Source organism: Acomys russatus, chromosome 13, assembly GCF_903995435.1.
Source record: "Acomys russatus chromosome 13, mAcoRus1.1, whole genome shotgun sequence".
NCBI classification, from domain to species: domain Eukaryota; kingdom Metazoa; phylum Chordata; class Mammalia; order Rodentia; family Muridae; genus Acomys; species Acomys russatus.
Window position 1 is genome coordinate 30,328,049 of NC_067149.1, and position 8,518 is coordinate 30,336,566.

Genomic DNA, 8,518 nt, shown 5'->3' on the forward strand with positions numbered 1-8,518 from the left:
TCTGAGCTTGTCTGTTGAACAATAATATTTCCGTCTGCTATTTATGACTTTTCTACCATTCTAGCAAGTAAGTGTAGGCTCAGTTCTTTTAGTTTTACCATCAGCTTTAATCACCCTCCCCAATTTAAGCAGCTGTCTTTGTCCAGGCTCAGGTAAATTCCTAAAGAAATACCATCTGGCCAGAACTGGTGAAGTGTTTTTGCAAGATCTATTCTTTGTTTCTTTCTCTATAAGAATGTGTGCCCTTGCACAGGGGCCATGTTAGTCTTCTCTATATCATTCCAACTTTGGTACATATGCTGCAGAAGCGAGTAGCCAATGGACACCTCATTCTCCACATGGGGAAGGGAGGAGGGAGAGCAGGCGAATACATCTGACACAAATTCTGATGTTTGAGATTTGATCACTGCCACTTCGTGGAGAGGCCCTGTGGGAACACAGTGGAAGGGGATGCAGGCTATCCAGATGAAACCTGATAGGCTTGGTCAGCTAGTGGGGGAAGAGAACCTTACCTGTCAGGGGACTAGGAGAGCCGGGGTGTGGGGGGGGCGGCTGCGGTGGGGAGGTGGGCAGAAGGGGAATGGGAAGATAAGAACAAGGAGATTACAATAGGGATGTAAGGTGAATAAATAATAATAATAATAATAATAATAATAATAATAATAATGATGATGATGATGATGATGATGATAATAATAATAATAATAATAATAATAATAATAATAATAATAATAATAATAATGAACATGTCTTTGAGTGGACTCTTTCTCACCAATTAGGTATTCTAGTTTCTAGCCTCTTTTTGAGCTACATGTTAACATATAACTGACTTCTAACAGAATCACTGAGGTATCTCTCTAACCCCCAAATGGTCACTTTTTGGTTTGAGATTTGCTTTGCTTTGTTTTGTTTTTGAGACAAGATCTACCCCAGACTGGTCTGAAACTCACTATGTAGTTCACTCTGACCTCAAACTCACAATCCTTGATCATCTTGAGTGGTGCAGGCATATACCACCCCACTTTGCTGAGAATTTGTTTTCGGTGAAAGAAAAGAATAGGATATTTGTTTATATGTAACTTTGTATCATGGACATATCTTCTCATGCTATGAATTGTTTAGCATATCAATCAGCAAGCCTGCTTCACTGAGGCCAAAAAAATCCATCCTGAAAATGAAGCTCTGTCTGGTCAGAAGGAATGCCCTGGTTCTAGACTGCCTCGGTTTACCAGGAACATTATCAACAACTGGGGATCCAAAGATTTGAGAAATAGTCATCCTGAAACCCAGCTATGTGAGAATAATAATGGCACTTTATAGTGTTTTCAAATACATATGTGCCATAATAGTTAATGTAAAAGCATTTGCCATCATTATCCTCTGCATATGTTTTTAGATCATTATTATGTTCTGAGATGTTGGAAGGCAGTACTAATACAGATATCCAGGGGAACATCTCACTTGAATCTGCAACAGATTTTTCAGGTATCCCTGTTGGCCGTCTTCTTCATATGTTAATTACTAGAATTTAGACTTAATCAGGTTTTCTCCTTTGGTCCTTAGAGAAATAGTTGATATATGTCATCAAACCTCCCTACATTTAAAACTAATGATATAAAAAAAATCCAACCACCTGACCTTTCCTTTCTCTGTCATTTATTTTCCCAATTACATACTTATTCCAGGCCCTAGCTAGTGATCAGGGCTACAGGCCAACATAAAGCCACTGCTGTTCTATGGCATAGACAATTTGAGGGAGAAATATAGATGGTCTCAAATGAGCTTGTGATTTCTACCATCAAGAAAAAGCAAACAATAGCTGAAGGAAGATGAGCAATTGAGATACTAGTTGACGTCCTTGAGTGTGCATAGACCGAGCTATATGCTGGAAAGTGGTGGGTCAGAGAATGAGGGCTTAGATGCTACAACATGCATGGCCTTGACTCATTGGATTTTTATCTTAAGGACAACAAAAACCCTCTAAAGAGTGGCAATTTAGATGTGGAATGAGGAAATTAGATTTTTAAAAAACACTGGGAGGAGAGGTAATATTATTCAAGATAATGTGGCGTGAAGTAGTAAATTGGCGACAGGGGACTGAAGGAAATGAAAGAATCAGAAATGTGAATGAGAATGATGGGCTCACATCCTCTCAGCGGGAAAAAGAATTTTATTTTTATTGTTAGGAGATGTGCATGTCCCCATCTCCTATATTTCTCTTACGTAGAGTCTCAGTAGGATGTCCACACATCTATCCAGTTTCCTGGTAAGTGAAGACTTTTGTGAGACATGTCTTTTGGGCTAGTGTTCAATTATAAGTGAGTATATACCATGTGAGTCTTTCTGCTTCTGGGTTAACTCACTCATTATGATCACTTCTAGTTCCATCCATTTGTCCACAAATTTCGGGGTTTCCTGGTTTTTAATAGCTGAGTAGTATCCAAGGAAGGTGTCAGAAGTATTTGTAGGGAGAATTTTGGGTTCTTTAAAAACCCAGTTATGGTATGTGAAGGTTTTTGTTTTAATATCAAGTGTGGGGTGTGGGGCTGCTTCAGATTGTCCACAGCTGCTACGATTTGTCTCCTGCTCTAGAAGGGGCGTGGTTTTGCCAGTTGCAGAGAGTTTCTGCCAGCGTGAGAACTGGGAATTCTGGGAGCTTTTCAGAGGGAATAAATATCAGAGCCCCAAAGAGGTCTGGGGTCCTCCAAAGAGAGTTTGCTGCCCCCTCTTGTTGCTCCTGGTTGTAATTGTTGCACTTTGACTAGAAGAAGTTGGAAATATCCTGACAATGAAGATTGGTCTTGCCCCAAGGAACCCAATGCCCTTAATGAGCAGGAACTAGTCTAAAGAGGCCTATACTCCCTTTCTCATTTAACCTTTCTCTCCTACCTAGCGTTGGGGTATTCGAAGGGATTAGGGTGGAATAAGGGTAGGAAGGGTGGTAGATAAAATAACCTGCTAGAATATCCAGAAAAGTATGCCAACAAGTATTCAGGTCTCTGCTTAAATTCAGAAAAAAATGACTTAACTTACAATGACATTGGGCAGTATTGTCCACAGAGGAAATACCAGACAGTAGTTAGAATGTGATTTATATCAAAAGCCTGGGGATAGAAGAAAAAGATATGGTGAATCTTCCAGAAAAGGAAGGCTGAGCATTGCTGCTTAGCTCGCAGTTGTCTTTTCTGAAAGGATTTTCTAGTTCTAGGTGGTGAATACCTCTATAATAGCCTTAGTCTTATGATTATCCTGGTCTTTGTGTTGAAAGAAGGAGGAATAGACCAAATGGATTTCCACAACTCTAACCAGATGACTGACAGAAGGCTAGAGCAAACAGAAATGGATCGATAATCAAAACAAATACTAGCTCAGTCTTGCTTTGGAGACTTCTTCATGTATTTTGGGTTTTACTCTACTTACTTGGTTCTCTAACAAATTGTTTCTGTAGTCCAACCCTAGAAAATTAGTTGTGATTGTAACAGCTAGAAGTATGGTAACAGTGCCATGTCCTGATCAGCTTGCTTGGACAATGATGTTATCAGCTGAATTGTGAATTTTATCTATGAAGTGACATTTCATGGGAGTTTGAGGCTATAACTAAAATTTTTAGACTGAAACCAGGCACCAAGAGAAATCCATTTCATGCTAAGAAAATCACTGGTTTTCTCCCATTTTTGTACATACTGTGTTTTCCTTGTATATACTAAGTTGGGAGAGATTATCTCCATCAGCTAAAGGAGTCTAGAGTCATTATAGCAAAAATTCATTTGGGAAAAATGACATAAGGTGCATTACTTAAGAGTAATTAAACAAAGCGTGGTTCTTTAACATGGAAGATAATTTCCTTTATTTCTCTGTCCTGACTGGAGGAATTCATGGTGCCTTATCACTCAAAAAGATCACATGTTTTTAAACTGGAAATTTACTACATGCTTTTATGGCCATGATGATAAATTCTTTGCAGTAAACTGTGCCTTACTCATAATAACTTTAGGAGGTAGGTGCAATACACACACCACCTACTTTTTTAAAAAATATATTTTATTAATTTATTCATATTACATCTCATTTGTTATCCCATCCCTTGTATCCTCCCATTCCTCCCTCTCATTTCCTCTTACTCCCCTCCCCTATGACGGTTACTGAGGGGGACCTCCTCCCCCTGTATATGCTCATAGGGTATCAAGTCTCTTCTTGGTAGCCTGCTATCCTTCCTCTGAGTGCCATCAGGCTGCCCCATCCAGGAGCCATGGTCAAATATGGAGCACCAGCGTTCATGTTGAACCCCTACCCAGATCTATCCAATGGACAGGACATTTGCCTTAGTTGAGTGGAGAGTGAGGACTGACTTTCACCACCTGCTTTTAAACTGTAAATATATACATATTTACTTTGAATTGAAGATAAATTCGTAACATATGGATACAATAATTCTTGTGTATTATGACTGTCAAAAATAAATTTATGTAAAGCCAAACAGTCATGGTCACCAGCTGCAACCTGCATTGAGTACTAGAAGGTAAATGGCCCCACTTCAGCTCTTTACCTTAGAAGAATGAATTCTTTCACAATAACTCTTGTGTAAGATATCATGAAATTCACAGGATTGTTTACCCTCATGAACCTAAGAATCTAAGTTAAAAAACAGAATTGAAAAGGTCATCTTCTAAAAGCTTTAGTGTATGGACTTGCATATCTGGGATGCACAAAAAAAGCTTGGTCTCTGAAGACTGCAGAAACATTTTCTCAGACTGAATGCAACAGCTGAAAAATACAGCCATCCTGTGAACAGTAGATTGTACCGGAGTGAAATACTTGTCTTTAAAAATCATCAGTCCCCCAGACATTCAGTCCATTTTCCAACTGTAAATTATTTAGAAAAAGGCATCACCTATGCCATTCTAATAAATCCCAGGTACTATTTTTTAATCATACATATATGAGAATGTGAAAATCTCCATTGTCTCCCCCATTTTGAGTCAAAATAAAATATAGCAACACTGCTGGGAATTTGTATATTAAGGCACCAGAGTTATGTTTCTAAAAATAATCAAGAAATATTCAAATATAGTCTGTTTACATGTGAGTGAAGTTGATTCACTGCCTAACATATTTGTGAGCCAACGGGAATGTTAACTTGGTGGCAGAGAAGAGTACAAAGCTGAAACATGAAAACCACACTCCTCACTCACTGTGTGTGCAATGTTTTAATGCACATCCCTTCCATAATGATTCTGAGTAATAAAGAAAGAATTATACTTCTGCATGGAAGTATGTAATGTAATGGAGTGGACTTGCATAAAGTTCTCTTCCATCCAGAAGATGAAATGTGTAATTCAGGGGAACCATAGATATTAATAGCTCCTATATCAGGGCTGAACAGCCTCGGCTATAAATGAAAGTTTCAGAGAAATACAGCCAAGTTTAAAATGCTGTTCTCAGAACAAGCGTGGAGAGGTAGAAGATGATATGTCAGTCAGACTGGTGCCTTCACATGTGGATACACTAAGATGATTGGACACGTTTCCTCACCAACTAACCAACCAACCAACCAACCAAACAAACAAACAAACACAGAACAGGCATTGACATAGTTCGTTTGGCCAAACCTGCAGGGACTAATAACTCCACCTCTTATCAAATCTTCCTCTAGCATTTGTCTTAGTAATTATCCATCAAAACCAAACATAGCATCCTGAAATCCTTCAAATACCTATTTATATCACTGAGAGATTATATTCCAGCCAAGTTTAAAGATCCTCAAAAGATTCAGGAGGCCTTTGTGTGCTGGTTTCTAAGACATTCTATGATTTACACATGTTTATATTTCTGAAAATTTGCCAAGTAGAAATTGACAAGGAGTAATCACTTGCGATAAGTCAGCCCACAAGTTTCAATATCAGCTCCTGTCAGGGTACATTGATGTCCTATCCCATAGTCTCATCTCATAACAAATCATCTGATTGACATCATTGAAGTGAAAACTGTTTTGTAAAAATGTAGTATTATTCTTAAGAGTGATATATTGGTTTGTGTAAATGAACTAATGCATTCATCTATTAGACCCATTCTTTTTTTTAATTTTTTATTAATTTATTCTTGTTACATCTCAATGGTTATCCCATCCCTTGTATCCTCCCATTCTTCCCTCCCTCCCATTTTCCCCTTATTCCCCTCCGCTATGACTGTTCTGCTCAAACTAAGGCACCATCCAAGGACAATACAGGCAGTAAACTTTAAACCCCTACCCAGATCTAGCCAATGGGCGGAACATTCTCCACAGTTGAATGGAGAGTGAGGTAGGACTTTCACACATACTCTGGTGCCTCATATTTGACCATGTCCCCTGGAGGGGGAGATCTGGTGGCACTCAGAGGAAGGATAGCAGGTTACCAAGAGGAGGCTTGATACCCTATGAGCATATACAGGGGGAGGAAATCCCCCTCAGGAATAGACCCATTCTTTCTAACTTCTGGGTCACAGTTTTATCCTTAGAACAAAGGTTGCTTTTATGTTTTGTACAGGACCTGGAAGAACAAGAAGAGAAGAGACAGTGCATTTGAGAATGAGTGATATAAATATCAAAGAAGTTTGCTTCAAGATTCATGGACTGGCTACACATTTTCTGTGAGTAAACTCAACATGTTGTGGCTCTTCCTCATCCCATCATAAGCAAACCAATCTGAAGACAACAGTGAAAAGGGTAGATGTCCATGTCAGGGTAGTGTCAGGCAAGACACTATGGTGACTAGAGAAGGAAAACGAGGGTGACTTTCTGAGTAATTAAAGGAAAGAGGACAAAAGGCAGACAACTGTGTACTGTCAGCATTCATTAGAGAGCTGGGGAGCTGCCTAGTTTGGGGCATAAGCACCAAGAAAAAGAATGGAGGAAGTTCACATGGGAGATAGTCACAAGGAACTAAGTAGAATCAGGGTTAGGCTGAAGGTCTCTATGACTGTTCGCACTGTTCTCTACATTTCTACCTCTGTGAATACTTGGTGTCTTAGTTAGGGTTTCTATTGCTGCAATAAAACCCCGTGAGGACAAGCAACTTGGGGAATAAAGGGTTAATTATTTACTACTTCTATATATCACAGTTCATCATTGAAGGAAGTCAGGGCAAGAACTCAAACAGAGCTGGAACCTGGAGCCAGAAACTGAAGTCCAGTGCTACATGCTGGCTTACTTCTCATGGCTTGCAGAGCCTGCTTTATTATCCAATGTAGGACCACCAGATTAGGCATAGCGCCACCCTGCACACTTACACATTAAGCTCTAATTATGTATATGCTACACAGGCTTGCCTACAGTGTGATCTTATGGAGGTATTTTCTATGCTGGCACCCTTGCTTTCTGATGTGAAGTTGGCATACTTGTTTTTTTTTCTGAGAATGACCAGGTAGAGAAGGGAATTCAGTGATTTTCTTGAATGTTAAAAAATGTCACAGACTTAGCAAGTCACATCATCTCTCTGGACCTCAGTTACAAAAAGTTAATAATGCCCCAAGGGAAAGTTTTGCATTTCTTATAACCCTTACTAAGAGACAGGAGTGATTCATGGAAGTAAAGATTATGTGGGAATAAAGAGGAAATTTCAGAACTAACATCTCATTTGTAAGCACCAGACTGCAGAATACACTGATTTGAAATCAGTGATGGCTTCATAGCAGAACCTTCTCTTTGGACTCCAGTGTTATTTTGTCCTTCAGGTTGAACTAAAGTTGGTGATGCTAATTACAGTAAAACTTGCTATTGCCACTTGGAAAAATTAAAATTGGTTTATTAAATAATTTGCTACTTCATATGGCACTCCAGACTATTACAGTTACTTGGCAGGCATGCATGAGACTCAATTATTTGTCTCTTCTAGTTCAGTGAGTGGAACAGCTTCTCCTTTCAGGGTCATGTGTGACTGTTCAACTTACAAAGGAAACTCCCTGCAGAGTACCAATAGTAACCCCAGAGCTTAATTTTATTTCTGTTTGTGTTATCTTAAATGTAAGGTTTTAAATAATAATCTAATTGAATATTCTTGTTACAGCCCTGACTCCCCCCCCCCAAAAAAAAACATAATTTCCGGTAGTTTAGCAAAACCCTGATTTAAACTCGATACCTTGTATCCCAGCATATGGCTAAATGTTTAACTCTGACTTTTGTGTAAATTAACATAGTCAAAGGGGCCCTTCTGTGATAAAAACTTCACATATTAAATAATCCTACAAAATGTATTTGAGAATACTGTGTTGACTGGCATCTAAAAGAAGTAATGACAGGTTAAGTATATAGGGGATAGAAGCAAGCAATGAATGTATAAATACTGGTATGGGTCTATAGTTTTAAAGTATTACCCTAACAACCTAACATCACAGCAACTACTATAGATCCTGCCAATTCTTCGTGACCCAGCCGTGTCAGCACACAAATTCTGCTCTGAATGGACTGGAACAGGTATGCATACCTTGAGAAATGCATAAAATTAATTGGCTCCAATTTAATTTTTCCCTCCTGAAGAAGGAA

The 8,518-nt window shown here is 38.9% G+C and overlaps 1 non-coding gene across 1 annotated transcript; it reads right to left on the bottom strand.

Annotated features, from left to right (window-relative positions):
- Positions 1 to 206: 206 nt before the first annotated feature.
- On the bottom strand, positions 207 to 311 carry LOC127197832 (U6 spliceosomal RNA). Its single transcript, XR_007831787.1, has one exon. It is a non-coding gene; the product is annotated as a U6 spliceosomal RNA (small nuclear RNA).
- Positions 312 to 8,518: the final 8,207 nt, after the last annotated feature.